The sequence below is a fragment of the Pavona decussata genome, unplaced genomic scaffold (assembly GCF_977016875.1).
Source record: "Pavona decussata unplaced genomic scaffold, jaPavDecu1.1 SCAFFOLD_416, whole genome shotgun sequence".
Taxonomy (NCBI): domain Eukaryota; kingdom Metazoa; phylum Cnidaria; class Anthozoa; order Scleractinia; family Agariciidae; genus Pavona; species Pavona decussata.
Genome location: NW_028145778.1, coordinates 1,246,119 through 1,261,576, shown reverse-complemented (window position 1 = coordinate 1,261,576; position 15,458 = coordinate 1,246,119). Strand labels below are relative to the sequence as shown.

Sequence of the window (15,458 nt, the reverse complement as noted above, 5' to 3'; positions counted from 1 at the left end):
AACTTCGTCTCAAGCACGAAAAAAAATCTAAGCACGAGTTTTAAATCTTATTCCTCTGTGTTTCTTAGAGTACCTTAAGCCCTGCTTCTTTCTGTTCGGGTTTGTGTCCATTTGAAAGCATCTCTATTTTTTTTTTTTTTTTATTATTTTATTTGACTTATTTGCATACACTCGTGATACAGCCAGCCACATAACTTACACTACGGGTACTTACACAACTAGAATACAAAGAATTTTAATCATTTTATACATTGTTTATCGACAGGGCTAGTATACATACAAGAGTGAGAAATTATAACTAATAAGCAATACATAAATGAAAAAAATGAGAACAAGGAAAATAAAATAGGAGTGGCACATCCCTCGAGACGAACGTATTTATTGCAGCTCATGCGCATAGTGTTGTCCATTTTGCTCTGAACTTTCTCAGTGTGTTATTTTTAAAGGCAATTGTGCGCTCACAAAGGATCTTTTCATTAAGTAACAAGCTGAAGATTTCAAAAATGGGGTAGGCTTTGTTTATGAATACAATAAAATCTGCAATTCCACAGCGACAAACCAAAGAGTGGTGCCGGATCACTTGTAGACCTGGATCAGCAAATTATCTCAAATACAAAATATTGACGGCAGACTGATCCCAACGGCGGAGGTGACGAGCTTGAGAGAACAAACAACAAATGCTAGAATAACTGAAATATATTTGTTTTTTAAAAAAACAAATTTTTTTGCCCGATATTTCGGTTTGCAATACAAACCTTCCTCGGGGGCTGAACGAAAAAGAAAAGTGAGAAACATAAAAGGATCGTTACAAAGAAGTTTTAAAATATAAAATGCGTGACAATGATTGGTTGTTTAGGACTAAGTTACAAGTGTGAGACATGTCATTGGCGTGTTTCGTCACGTCTATTTATACCAAGAGGGTGCAATGTTTTAGCTTTGTTGATTAAATGAGCTTCACGAGCCTTTCTAACTGAGTCACGTTTGCTGCGTATAAGTTCAAGCGGGATTAGTTGGACGTCGTTGATTGAGTGGCCAGGTTGGTTGAAATGTAGCGAGACAGGAGTAGGGTTGAGTAGTTGATGGTGATTCAGGATAGATCTGCGATGCTCCCCGAAACGTTCATTAAGTTTGCGCTTTGTCTCCTCAATGTATTGGGAGTGGCACTTCTTACATTGAATTAAATAGATTAGGTTTTTGGAATTGCAAGATATGTAGTCAGTAATTTTGCGTGATTCGTTAGTGTTGAAACAAGTGTAGTTCGTTTGACCTTCTTGGAGAAATGAGCGAGTTAGGCATCGTGGGTGGTTGCATTTATGAATTCCAGCGGGTTGTTGATTGGAGGGCTTGTTTTGAGGTAGCTCGGAATGGACCAGGAGATCACGTAGACTTGCGTTACGTTTGTAGGCGATAACTGGTGGATGAGGGAAAACTTGTTTGCAGTTGGCGGAGGACTGGAGGATGTTGATATGTTTTTTCACAATAGATGAGATTTTGGGAAGAGCAGGATTGAAGGATATGACGAAGGGTGTTCTGTCTGTTTTTGTGGCTTTCTGTTCTTGTGGCTGTAGTGTTGCGTGACGTGGGATGGCTCGTACGCGATTTGCATCTTTTTGTAGGGAATAGCGGCTATAACCACGTTGGACCAGGTGCTTGATGAGTTCTTCGTTCTTCGTTTGTCAAAGAAAGTGTCAGTAGAGCATATGCGACGGATTCGCAGGAAAAGGCTGAATGGAATAGTTTGTTTAGTGTGGTTCGGGTGGCATGAAGTTTTGAGAAGGTATTGATGCTTGTCTGTGGGTTTTGTGTGGAGATCTGTTTGGATGTGGTTGTTGCTGAGGTGGACTTGGACATCTAGGAAAGGGAGTGTCTGATGAGAGGAATTTGAGTATTCATGGGTAAATTTGATACTCGCGTGAATAGAGTTTAAGTATCTGACGAAATCTTTAAGGTGTTCCTCTCCTTCTGTCCATATCATAAAGACATCATCGATGAACCTCCACCAAACGAACGGCTTGAGAGGAGCGTTTTCAATGGCGTGTTGTTCAAATTTACCCATGAATAGATTAGCGTATGAAGGTGCCATGCGGGTTCCCATAGCTGTCCCGTGTACTTTTAAATAGTGTTCGTTGTTGAAGGAAAAGTTGTTCATTGTAAGAATCATTCTTCGGAGATCACATATACTTTCAGCAGGAAGGGATTTGTTTTGACGAGCGTTTAGAAAATGGCGGCAGGCTTCGATGCCTTCGTTATGAGGAATGTTAGTATACAACGAGGAAACATCCAGGGTGACAAGGAGGGCGTTTTCCGGTAGGCTTTGTTTAACCACGAAAGAAAGATGTGATATTTTGCAATGATGACATAATGATTGAGAGCTAGACAAGTATTTAATTCAGGCTTATAACCATATAGAATATCCGTAGTGTTTATGGTGACATTTTTCCGATCTCTTTTCATTCCACCAACCGATTACAATTTGCCAAAAAATTTGAGTACTGGGGCATTCGTATAGAAGGTGAAGTAGATTTTCATGGGGGTGGTTGCAACGATCACAGCTCGGAGATGCTCTCAGCTTCATTTTGTAAAGTTTGCTATTGGTTGGTAGAATGTTATGTACCACCTTATATTGAAAACATCTAAGTTTGTTTTCCATTGTGACCTTGAAGGATAACTCATAAATAGCCTTAACTGTGAGATTTTGTTCGGCTAGTATCGTTTCTACGTTCGGAGGTTTAAGCATTTTCAGCACAAAAATTCTGCGTACAATTTTGGCCGTGACGTTCGAAGGAGTGAGGTTGTGTTCATCACTGTTCTTGAGAGGTTCTGAATTAAGAATTGATTTTTTCCATAGATTGGGGATCGCAGAGAGGAGACCATTATAAGTAAGAAAGTCCACTGCTAAACCATATTTTCGTTGAAAATCGGATCTCGATAGAAAGTTTCCGCTTTCGTTTAGAAGATGGTGAATTTTAGTAACCCCTTTTCCGTACCATGAGGCGTAAAACACAGGTTTCCCGTCTATTCTTATGAAACGGTTGTTCCAAATAGTTTCATGTTGATAATCCATAGCCGTTGAAGGGTTCTTAGAGTGTAATTCTTGTCAAACAGTCAGTATATCTCTGTAAAACCTTGGCACATGTGTGGTCAAACTTAAATCGCGTGTGTCAAAATTACAATCAAAGATAAACCGACCCCCATATTGAGATATAGCAGAGGAGAAGACGGAACACCATTTACTACCGTCAGCTTCATGTAAACGTTTGACCCAAGCTGCTTTAAGCGATTTTTCCAATATGTTGAAGTCAACCATATTAAGACCGCCTTTATCCACAGGAAGTGTTATTGTTGGACGTTTTACCTTATCGGGCTTGAAGTTCCAGATAAATTTGAAGCAAATATAATCTCTATGGCGGCAGCTTTTTTTTTTCTCTGGGTTACTCCTGTTTTCGCTCAGTATTCAAGCCGAAATCTAGTTTTTGCGCGCAGCAGCAATGCAATGAAACATAAAAAACGAAGGCTGTTTTCTTCGATCTTCCTTTATAGACCCTTCTCCAAAATGGCGGCCGAAAATTCAAATAAGTTAAAATTAAAAACGTATATTAGCACTAGAAAGAGCACTTAAGAGTAACCCTGCAAAGTTTCAGCATATAAGGTGTAATATCAGCTGAGATGTAAGTTGAAATGTATTAAAGTTGAAAAATTAAAAATTTACAGACCTTTGTATGACTGGGGGTATGACGTATACCCCCAGTCATACAAACCGTCTGTGAATTTGCAAATTTCATCTTATATTTTCTAAGCTGATGTAACACCTAATCTGCTGAAACTTCGCAAGGTTACTAAAGTAAAGGTGCTCTTTCCAGCGCTGGTATCAGTTTTTTATTTAGTTCAATTTTAACTCATTCGACGCTGTTGCCGCCATTTTGGAGAAGGGTCTATTATCTTAGGAGGATTCTCCAGCAACAGGCCTTGGGAGATGTTCAAGCCATGCATCCTCCCGCCCAACCCAAAAGGCTGATTTCGTGTAGCAAACAAATTTACTCATGCATATGCGCGTGCAGTTATATATGCGTGTGGAGGTATTTATATAAATAGAGTGTTCTTTAGTATGTGAGTCAATTGTCGGCCGTTACACTGACTGACGCGTTGACAATTTTTTTTTTCTATCCGAAGTTTTTAGTTTCAGTTCATTACTTTGCAAAGACCTTCTCAGTCTGAAGTTCAGGATCCCGCAGCGATCGGCGTCACAGCCGGGCTACATTGTTCTGTTATCCAGGCGATAGTTAATCAACCGTTAGTGACCGTGTCCGGCAGAATCCCAGGTCAAGGGAGTTTCGAGCAAGCGGCTGAAGATTGAACCCACAACAGTTTGACCACAACGTGAAGGCTCTCGAGAATTTTGAGTCCGCTATCGTGGCACTCGATCATAGCAGGATTGAAAAGGCGAAGGATGCTCTGAAGGAAGGTATGGATCTTGTTCTCCACCGAATTAATCTTGTTAGGATTGCAGATAAATCGGAATTCGGCTGGGAAACTGTGAATCAGTATGAAGCAGACGAGCTTCGAAAACTTTGATGTAAGGCTCATCATAACACAGGGAGACAATTTTTTTTTGTATTTTACTTTTGACGAGACATTTATCTTCGTTGTAGAATGTTTGAAGAGACGCTTGCCCAGCAGTCCGAGGCGAAGATGCTGAGACTAATAATAATAATGATAATGATAATGATAATGATAATGATAATGATAATGATAATGATAATGATAATGATAATGATAATGATAATGATAATGATAATATTCTTCTTCTTCTTCTCCTTCTTCTTCTTCTTCTTCTTCTTCTTCTTCTTCTTCTTCTTCTTCTTCTTCTTCTTCTTCTTCTTCTTATAGTAGACAAAATTCCGTTGTCTGTAACGTGTGTTAGATGTAGACGTACAGTCATAGTTATCAGCCTCAGCGCTAACCTTAACCCGCTAACTGGAATCGCGCGAAATTGCTCCAAAACCCACATACCACATAGGAAAAAGAACAACAGACAACGGAGTTCAGGTGCGGATCTTTTTTTATTGAAAACTTGTTGGCATTTTTAAATAGGCCTTATCACGTTTTTTGACGCCATTTTGACGAGTAGGCAAACAGGCTTGAAATAACAGTGTTTGTGTGGAAATCAGATGTCAAATTACTTTCATAAAACATCGCTTCTGAAAAATTCATGAATTGGAAACTTTTAGCAGCAGGAAGAGGATTTTAGGAAAAAAAATTGGAGGGATGTAGCTGTACCAGAAAGCGTCCAGTCGTGTTTTGAACTTTCCATACATTTGTCTGTAAAGCGAACCAGCCGTGAACTGCTAATAAAAATAGTTCGCGGTAAAAAAATAAAGGAAATGTATGGAAAGTTCAAAACGCTACATCCCTCCAATTTTTTTCTTAAAATCCTTTTCCTAATGCCAAAAGTTTTCAATTCATGAATTTTTCAGAAGTGATGTTTTATGAAAATGATTTGACATCGGATTTCCATACAAACACTGTTATTTGAAGCCTGTTTGCCTACTCGTCAAAATGGCGTCGAAAACCGTGATAAGGCCTATTGAAGTGGGAGTCGTTTGGTCGCCACCTTCGCTTTCCTGTGTAACAAGATGCCTGCTACACTGGCATTACGCGTGATGCTGGGGCTGATTCATTTATTCCAACTGTATGCTTTGCCGATTGATAAGACTATCCTTGCTAGTGGAATAGTTTAAGTCACGACGATCGCGTTACGTTGTTTCCTTTGTGTTACGCGACTCAGAGTATCACCGGAAATTTTAGCCTCCCACGCAGAGGTTCTTAGGGCAGGAACGCGTGACGAACCCCCAAGAACGTCTGCGTGGGAGGCTACGGAAAATTTGTGAAATTCCATTACGATAACGTAAGCTTCTCAATGACCTCTTTTCAGTCTCGCGTCGTGGTCTAAGACTGTCAAACAAAGCACGATTCCTTCGCCAGGAACTCACCAATTTCCACCGTTTTACGTGTCGGGTGCTTCTTAGAAGTTATTCTTTCGATTTACCGCTTCAAAATGGTGAAATTTCCGTTTGAAAACGGCACACTTGAGTCCAGAACATGTTAAAACAATATGGCGCGACTATTTAATCTGTCATTAATAAATATATCAAATGATGCATTGACGTGACACAGGTAGGGGTGAGTGGGTCCCCTCCCTCACGATATAAGCGACAAGAATGGATTTTGATTGGCCTGCCTTTGTTGAAGACAATCAGAACAATACATCCCGAGTAGGAGAGGGGAGAGTTTAATGAATAAATTAATGTACCGATTTGTAGCTACTACAAAGAAAAAAAAAAAAAAAACAAGATGCCTGCTATACTGGCATTACGCGTGATGCTGGGGCTGATTCATTTATTTCAACGGTATGTTTCGCCGATTGATAAAACTATCCTTGCTAATGGAATAGTTTGAGTCACGACGATCACGTTACGTTGCTTCCCTTGTGTTACGCGACTTAGACTTTCACCGGAAATTTTTGAAATTCTATTACGATAACGTAAGCTTCTCAATGACCTCTTTTCAGTCTCGCGTCGTGGTCTAAGACTGTCAAACAAAGCACGATTCCTTCGCCATGAACTCACCAATTTCCACCGTTTTTAATGTCGAGTGCTTCTTAGAAGTTATTCTTTCGATTTGCCGCTTCAAAATGGTGAAATTGCTGTTTGAAAACGGCACACTTGAGTCCAGAATATGTTATAAACAATATGGTGCAACAATTTAATGCAGTTTTGATGAAGAAATCAAATGATGCATTGACGTCACACAGGTAAGGGTGCGTGGGTCCCCTCCCTAGCGATATAAGCGACAAGAATGGATTTTGATTGGCCTGCTGTTGTTGAAGACAATCAGAACAATACATCCCGAGTAGGAGAGGGGAGAGTTTAATGAATAAATTAATGTACCGATTTGTAACTACGACGAAGAAAAAAAAAAAGAAATCGACCCGTTTTTAGACACGGTATGCCCCCTCAGGGCATCCCGCGTAAAAAGAAATCGACCCGTTTTAAGACACGGTATGCCCCCTCGGGGCATCCCGCGTAAAAACCCCTGGCAAAAACCAATCATTCACGTGGCTACTGCCCAACCCCCCATTGGCGCCTGGTTACTAAGCTTTCAGGAAGGTCAGTTTGTTCTTGTTGAGTCGGTTCAGCAGTGGAGGCGACTTTTTCTTTTGGCACGGTGGTATGTTTACAAGCTTATGTTTTTGGGTTTTATCGTCGAAATATAATTGACACATCGTTTTCACTTTTGCATATTCTAGGAGTCTAACGCGTTACTGAGGGCGCAATTCGTAGCTGATAAAAAGACGGCACATTCTTCGTCAGATTCCAAGAAGCGAGAGGCGAAGAATCGAAAGCAACGCCGGTGAACGGGTCACAATGGACATGGAGCTGAATCACACTTAAACATTTAAATGGCATCTGATTTAAATGTGAGATGCAGGATGTTTGTCTTATAAGAATGGATATGCAGTCCAACCTAAAACGGTAAGTTTGGCCGCTTGATTCATAAAAGCTCGAATATGAGACGTTTGTTTACGAGTAAAGTAAGCTGAAAGGACATTTTAAAATGGTTAAATACAAGAGTTTGTATTGAATTTACGATACCCAGGTGTAAAAAATGTAAGAATCTGTAATGATTCCGAGATAAAATGCTACCAAACGGACAAATGGTATGTAAAGGCGATAGGTTAGCAGTCGCGCGCTATTACATGATCAAAAGAATGAGGTTTTGTTACGGGTGTTTAAATACGAAAACGAAGACCCTCGAAAATGAAGACCTAAGACATAAGACCTGGTACGAAAACGAAGACCCTGTAAAACAGAAAACCGTGGAAAATACAAGTTCAACACACATAAAGGTAGCAAGGCTAAGTGATATAATAGGACATTACACTTCATGCGTTCTTTCATTATACTTTTTCACTTTCAGACTTTATTTATTTTATACTGCTAGTACTACTGATCCGTCTTATCTGCTCTGTTTCGCTATGCGAGCTAATTTGGTAGTGAAATTCTTGAGGGTTTCCTCGGGTAAACTTACCACGCATATTATTCTGGTTCAGCAGGTAGAATTCGAATGCTAGCCGCCTTTGATTTATAGTTAGGATTGCGTGACAGGATAATAAAGAACGCGTTCTGTACAGGAAATGACCCTGGGGTTCTGTCAATAAATAATTTATGTCTATGTATGTTGTAGCTAAAATAGATTCTAACAGTCTATAAGGTTGTTTGCAGGAAAATTCTCGATAAAAAGTCAGCAGGTCTTTTTGCTGACGTAGGGTCTTCGTTTTCGTACTACGAAAACAAAGACCCTTTATTAAAAACAGAAAAACCATTGAAAGTACGATTGTAGATGAACACTGCGCACTTTTAATTGTTATTGGACTGACACTTCGCGCGTGGTGTTTCTTGGTGTTTCTTCAGTCACCACTGCTTTCGGCTCTTGTATTTGTTTTTCTATGCAATGAGTTCAAGTTTGGAACAGAAATGCCGTCGATAGAGCGATCGGAATATATTAAACCCTCAATAAGGTTGTGTTGAACTTGTAATCTCTATGGTTTTCTGTTTTACAGGGTCTTCGTTTTCGTAGTACGAAAACAAAGACCGGGTCTTAGGTCTTAGGTCTTCGTTTTCAAGGGTCTTCGTTTTCGTAACACCCGTTTTGTTACATGTGTAGTGCTCTTGTTCCTAGGTTAGTACATCTGGCGGTCCTGCAGTCACACAGTCACGACTGGAGGACTGGAGGAGCAGTGTTTTAAATTGAATATCAAGTGGGCCGAGTATTCGTTCTGCAATCTAGCCGGTGACAGAACATTGCACTTTTCCAGGAGGGGTGGTACGGGACCGGTGATGGGTAGTCAACAAACATGGAGCTTTTCAAGATTTAATAATTGCCGATTTTCTACCCAATTTCTTCACGAGATTTCACCAGAATGTAAAGATACAAACAAATAAATAACATCAAAAATGGTCTTACAAAATTGTGACAAATTGTGATGTTCTTTGTTCCCGTTTAAAGGGGCACAGTTATGTCCTTTGATCATTTACTGTGTACTTTCAGCTGTCAAAATTGTATTGTTTTCTTGTAAATGAAACGTGTGCAATATTTTCCACATACAGTTTGCTAGAGTGATTGTAAAAACGGTTGCAGAAGGAACCTTTAATATACAGGAATTCGAACAGTGTGCAGGTGGAGGACTACACAATTCAGTCAAACCTGCACAATATCACTTAATTCCTAAAAAAACTCTGCACAATCCCACAAAATAGTGAAAAAGTTGTTGAAATTGTAATCAAATAATAGATTCCTATTTATTACCACGATTCCTAGACAGTTTTAGGTGTTTTACCTTCCATGCCAAAACAATTAATAAATCGCACATGCTCCATCAATAAATTTGAGCAGATGTAAAATCAACAAGGCATATCCACTGGCCTGGGCAGGTGTTTCAGCTTCTAATCCTGCTTTTCACTGGCAGATTGCAACAATTGTTTGGCAAGTAACAAATCAGAATTGTTGTTAAATAGCGGCACATAGTTATGGACTTTGAATTGAAGATAAAAATATTCTTGAGCAACATGTTCCCAGGTTTCCATAAAATAATTACACAGTAGAAAACAAAAAAAAAAAACATACTCAGTTTAGTTCCTGGTGAACTTTTTCCAGGCAAAAATATTGTTATGTTTAGCTGCCAAAAATATATTTAAGTAGTGAGCAATAATACCAAACCATGGACAAGTTCTTGGCAAAAACAGACAACATTAACCACACAGCTGTAAAAATAACCGTAGCAGACAATTTGGAAAACTTTTGAGCGAAATTTTTGTGTAATGTTTTACAAAGACTTGTGGTTGGACAATAAATACAAAGTATTTTTTTAGTTTGAATTCAAATTGAAGTAGAACAACTGTTGTGTTTGATTTCCTTTTTTTTTGGAACAAATCTGTCAAGTACAGTAGTTGTTAAGCTCCCAGGAACAAAGCTCCTCTCTTCTCTTTACTAAAAATGTCTTGACTCCAAAAGTGTATCACAGTAGGGAGAGGGAAGGCATTCCAGTAATCCTGTGCGCCATTCTATTCAAAGACATGAGGCAATATGAACCTCATTTGTGTTTATCTCAACTACTTTTTTCTGTGATTTTGGTTTCCTAGTTGATGAGCAGAACTGTTAAAAAAATTAAATAAAATGTTTCACTGTTGTGAGTGAACATCTCAACTGGATTTATCAAATACCTAATAAAAATTTGTTCACCTCCATGAGGCATCCAAAATTTTGCTACAGCTAAGATACTTGCAAGTCTCTGCCTCAGTTTTGCAAAAGTTAATTCCACTACCATAAGAGTTATCATATGAAAGTCTGTGAAAACTGGAAGAAATAGTTTAAAAACAAAAAACAAGTTTGTAAATTTTATCCCAAACATGCCCTTGAAGTTCGCTAACGATCTCACAGTACTGTAAATCTTGCCTCTGATTCAACACAAAATGCCACATGTTTAATCAAAGTCAAGGTTTACAACTCACTGTTAGATTGCTTGTGAACCTTTTAATATTGAAAATTGTATTGCCAAAAATAAAAGAAGAACTATGATTTTTAGAAAACAAAATGAGCTTTCAGATTTCAATTCAAGAATAAATTTAAGCATTCAAGCTTTTGATTCTTTTGTGGAATCTTAAATTCTTTGTCAAGTAGTGAGATGTTAATTTTTTTCACGTGACTTGGGGTGGTGTGAGTCACGTGACGATGTCCAAAAAGACAGCTGATAGCCAGTTCGTAACCACTGTCTCGATTGAGCCATTGAGAGTGGGCCCCTGGCAGTGTATTTTGATGGCCCTTCTGAACCTCTTTCTCTGGATGTTGATGTTGTTGTCATCCACCCAGTTGCCTAATTCATGTTTTGATCTTTCCATCCAGGCAACATTCAAAGCATTACAGAGGCTCGCTTCATTTTCCAAGACCATATGCACCTTGAAACTTTACCCAAGGCCACCTTGTGGGCTTCACTGTGTTCAACTTGAGATTTGATCTGTTATACTATCTATAAAATGTAACATCAATCTCTTATTTTATGTGGGGATTCCTACAATGCTTTGGGCCAAAATATAATATGTTGACAGTAGTGATTGTGGCATGCATTTGAGAGTCACTGACTGAGTTTTTTCCAATTGCCCAAGTTTATGACAAGAATTACCTGCCACAATGGCTGCCATTGTCATGTACCTAAGTAACAAACAGACAATTGCAATGCACCATTTTGTTATAAATGTTACTAATGTTGCAATATATTTTTCTTTTCAGTCCCAAGATATGACCCACATGTTCATTTTTATTTTACTTAACAACAGCTGAAGACCTTGGATCCAAGTGCTTCTCCTCCAGCTGAGGTGAATGGAAGGATGGCTGTTAAAATGTCCAAATACAAGTGGAGGAAATACAATATTATGGCAAGTAAAAACTAAATGAAAGGACACAATGACAAACCCTTCTTAAGTGTTGTTTCTATGTGACCCTATTTGCGAAAACGACCCTTAACGGAAACGACCGTTGAACCATTTTTCAATGCGTTGTCAATGGACTTTCAATGCATTGATAATGATTTTCAACGCATTCTCAATGCATTTTCAACGTTTGTCAACGTTTCTCAAAGCATTGGAAAATGTTCTTCAATGCTTTCATAATGTTTTGCAACGCATTGGCAACGTTTTGTAGTAGAGACATAAAAACGTTTGATATGATAACTCTGGTAATCGAGGACTTCCCTTCCAATTCACGCACCCGGTTTACACGCACGCCTTGAATATTTCATTAGTCCTATAAACGTTAACCGAATTATAGTTTTTACACAAAGCTTGGAAGAAATTAGACAGACAAATACACTTTTTTCTCAAGGTGGTATTACTTCAGAAATTTGGTTAACTGCGAATACAGAATTGAAATGTAACAAACATAATCGAAACATTCCATGCATTATATTTTTAGCCGCGTTCTTGTTGTTTCCAGTTGAATGCACATCACAAACACGCCGCAGACCGCGCGGCGATCATGATCGCCATACTTTCTTGCACGTACCATTGAATTACCACAAACTGATCTCCAAAGACTGAAAGAGTTGCTGACTTACAGCAACGAATCTGCCGACATAATTATTTATTTTAAATGACATAACACGACGAGCGTGAAGTCTGTCACTGGTTCATGTGACAATGCAAGGAATAACAAGAACTCAAAATGTACAATTCGTGTTTAGTTTCTTTTAAAAAATCATTTAGAAATCATTTAAAATATGTTGACCAAGTTTATGCCAGCGAAAATTACAACAGTTAAAGTTTGCATTAATTCTTTGATCTGCTTTCTTGATAAGCTTAATGGTATGTCTGTTTTCTACGGAGGCATGAAACCACAGGCAAAATTCCTTGACCTCCACTTCTTGTGGAAGAGAGAAAGAAATGATGTATTCAAAGAAAAATAATAATAAAAAAACCCCGTGAATACATGCCGGAAAATCTTTGACATTTTTGATTGTCTAGCATTTAGCTTGATGACCTCTATTAACCTGCAGATTTTTGATGCGTGTCAGTTTACACTGACCTGACTCTTCCTTTCAAAATTCGCATTGTTGTAGCATGGAAAATAGCAACTAGGAATATTATAAGCTTGCAGAAATAAAAACTTGGAAACTAAGTAATTGAGGATACAACATTTTTGGCGGCAATTATGTACGTGACAAAAATGAAATACGGCGCGGTTCGGTCTTTCACATGTAATGTATTCACTACACAAAATGGGACAACGTAGGCCGCAGTTTCTAAGCACTCAGAATAGTTTCAACGTTGTAAAATGCCTTGTACTAGACCATTATTCGGAAATTGAAATCGTTTTTGACAATGGTTTTGATTCAATGCTCGGCAAATTCGAAATGTGGTAAAATAGAAAAAATTTTCAAAGCTTTTAACAAACGCGTCCAAATTTGTTCGTTCGTGTAATGATTTGGAAATGGTTTTCAATGGATTTTCGGATGCGTTGAAATGTGTTATCAATGTTTCAAAACACATTCCAAATGTTCTGCAACGATTTTGAAATGGTTTTCAATGAATACTTGTTTCGTTGAAATGCATTGTCAACGTTCCAAAACGCGTTGACAACGTTTTCAAAATGCATTCTCAACGTTTGAAAATGCATTGGCAATGGAAAATGGTTTAACGGTCGTTTCCGTTAAGGGTCGTTTTCGCAAATAGGGTCACCTATTACATTTTCTTAGCATTTGGCAGTTGGCTTGTTTTATAACCATGTTCAAAATCAGTTTGCTATACAATGTAGGAAATTAATTGTCATTTGTCTTATTCTATATTTTATTAAGTCCCATATTAGTCAATTATGCACAATGTACCCTATGTCAGAAATTCCCTTAGCCAATCTTAGTAATTAGAACTGACAACTTCAAAATATGGGTCATCAACTGGTAGACTGTCATTAAAGATCCAGTGAGAGGACCACGTATCTCGTCTTCAAAGCTTTTGATTTGAAATGTTATCGTACAATGATTCAATTTGATAGAGGGTGTAATTTGAACACTTTCAATGCTGTCTTGCAAATACAGTCAACTTCCTCTTTTGCAGACACCCTCGGGACTACGAGTTGGTGTCGTTAATATTGAGATTCCAAAATAGCAGGAATATATTTCAGGCAAACATCATGTAATTTATTTTTTCTGAGGATTTAACTGCTGTCCGTATTACATGTATCAGGGTGTTTGCAATAGCGAGGTGTCCGCAAGGCGAGAGTTAACCCTAATCACTGATTAGCCAATTATCAAGATGTCTTTGGACAACAGGTTTCCTCTGTCTCCAGTTGTATTTGTCTCTTATTCATGTTCTAATTTGCCAAATATCCACGAGATCGTGGGCCAATTTGATATCTGTAATGAGTCTTTTGTTTCTAATTGACTGCCATGACTGTCTTTCATAGCATTTTAATGGACATTGAAATCTCCTGTTATTAATTGATTGAACAACAGTTATTCTCATCAATTATAGACATAACATTCAAAAAGAAGGTACATTCAGGGTCTGAAATTAACTTTTTCCTAAGGAAGCCAACTGGCGACTAACCTAAAAATTTTGGTCGCCAGATGGAAGGGTTTGGTCGCCAAAAGCAAGTGTTATTGTTTTTTTTTTTTGGTTTCTTGCTTGCCGCGCCATGAGCGCGGCTTCACCTCTTAATTTGCTGCAAACTAAAGAAAACAATCTCTCTGGCCAGGGTATAATTTACCTTAATTTAAAGTAAAGCACAAAATTAAACCTTTCAAGAAAATGTTATCATTTAACACAATATACATACAACTATAAATGTTCTCTCTAATGTTCTTGCCAAGGCTTCGGATTTCTTTCTCTTATTATTTCCATTTAGTGGGAAGTATGCTGGTATCCTGTTAAGTTCTATGTTCAAGACATGGGGGCCCTCTTTCTATACCTAGACTCAACTAAGGATGCAATAAAAGTATCTGTTCTTCGCCGAAACGGAACGAAAACGCAACGATGATCAATAAGCTAGTGCCAGACCCTCACACTTTTTTGTTTTCGCCCGTGATATCCGTATTGGGAGAAGCCGCTGAAACAATATGGCGCCAGGAAAATATGGCGATCATAAAATCGTCGCTTTGTTTTACTACAACTTTTAGAAAAAGCCCTTTTACCTTGGAATGTCAAATGCTGATGGGACAAAAGGTTAGTCGCCTGCTGGCGACCATTTCTAAATTTCTGGTCCACAACACCTAATCTTTGGTCGCATTGGCGACCAGTCAGTCGCAATTTCGGACCTTGACGTTGCTCCCTGGTATTATTTTTATCATAGGGGTGTCTTGAAAAGGAAGACCCCCATAGACCCCAAATGCCCCAGACCCAAAGACCCCAAAACTTGAAAACGAAGACCCCCTATTTTATTTATTTATTTTTTGGGAGAGAAACGTTTCAACTAAATGTAATGAATATCAACAAAATGTAATGGATACTTGTACTCTCCTTTTGGATCCTATACTCGGGAGGGGGTGAGGGTTGATAATTTTAATTTTTTTTTTAGTACTTTTTTATTTGAGAATATTATTTACTTTTTTTTTCAACCTACTGTTCCCCAAAAAATGGTCTTTTCTGAGGGGAGTTAGGGGTTGAGACCAGTCTCAACTAAATGGTGTATTGTGTATACTTAGATCTTTTAGATCTTCCACCCCCGATGTTATACCCCCTCCCCCTGAAGGTTTTTTCTAAGGGAAAGGGGTGGGGGCTAATTGCCCTTACCCCTCACCCCCAAGGAAGGTTATTCCTGAAGGGAGAGTGTTGGGTTTAGAATTAAGTGTCGATTTGAAAGAGCCAGAAGACCCCCAATTTTCCATTTCCATCTTCTTTAAATCGTGCACTGTG

General features: G+C 38.5%; 1 long non-coding RNA gene across 1 annotated transcript; it reads left to right on the top strand.

Moving 5' to 3' along the window:
- The first annotated feature begins 7,169 nt into the window (after nt 1–7,169).
- LOC146450985 (uncharacterized) lies at nt 7,170–11,520 on the top strand. Its single transcript, XR_014860167.1, has 3 exons — nt 7,170–7,227; nt 7,307–7,532; nt 11,344–11,520. It is a non-coding gene; the product is annotated as an uncharacterized LOC146450985 (long non-coding RNA).
- Nucleotides 11,521–15,458: the final 3,938 nt, after the last annotated feature.